This window comes from Trachymyrmex cornetzi, unplaced genomic scaffold (genome assembly GCF_001594075.2).
Source record: "Trachymyrmex cornetzi isolate Tcor2-1 unplaced genomic scaffold, Tcor1.1 scaffold949, whole genome shotgun sequence".
NCBI lineage: Eukaryota > Metazoa > Arthropoda > Insecta > Hymenoptera > Formicidae > Trachymyrmex > Trachymyrmex cornetzi.
In genome coordinates this window covers 3570-4076 of record NW_017300299.1, presented here as the reverse complement: position 1 = coordinate 4076, position 507 = coordinate 3570, and the positions used below count along the sequence as shown (strand labels likewise).

Below are 507 nucleotides of genomic sequence, written 5' to 3'. Positions count from 1 at the left end.
CGGCTTCGCGCCAATTACGACGCTCTCCTCGGGGCGGGAAATGCCGTCGCGAAGCGGACCGCTAACGAAATCGAGTCGCGGCGAGTTTGGATCGAGAGCGAGCTCTACGACTTGATTTTACCGACGCTCGTGTTTACGACGAAGACGAGTGCAAGTGCGAGGAAGGTCTGCTTCGCGGAACGGGTCGAGAGAAAAAAAAAGCCACTCGTTCGCGGAACGCGGTCTACGCGTAGGTATTGTTACTGCGATCGTTTCACGCGGCGCTTTGTTTACAAATCTTCCTAGTCTTGGGCTATTATAGCTCTCTCTTTTTTTCTCGAAGCGAAATTCGTCGCGCGCTCCTGTATGGAGATCACGGAGCTCCGAGTTCCGGAGTACGCGGGAAATACATTATTCATTGGTTTCTCGTACGATCGAGCGATTCAAAATCGCGGATTCGTACGTTCCCGATTCGTGAGAATCTATTAGACCTACCGTACCCTCCCTCTTGCTTCTCTCTCCCTCTTT

The 507-nt window shown here is 52.5% G+C and overlaps 1 protein-coding gene across 1 annotated transcript in view; it reads right to left on the bottom strand.

Annotated features, from left to right (window-relative positions):
* jing (AE binding protein 2 jing) overlaps positions 1-507 on the bottom strand; it is an 88969-nt gene that overhangs the window by 86833 nt on the left and 1629 nt on the right. The gene's annotated exons all lie outside the window — the stretch shown is intronic.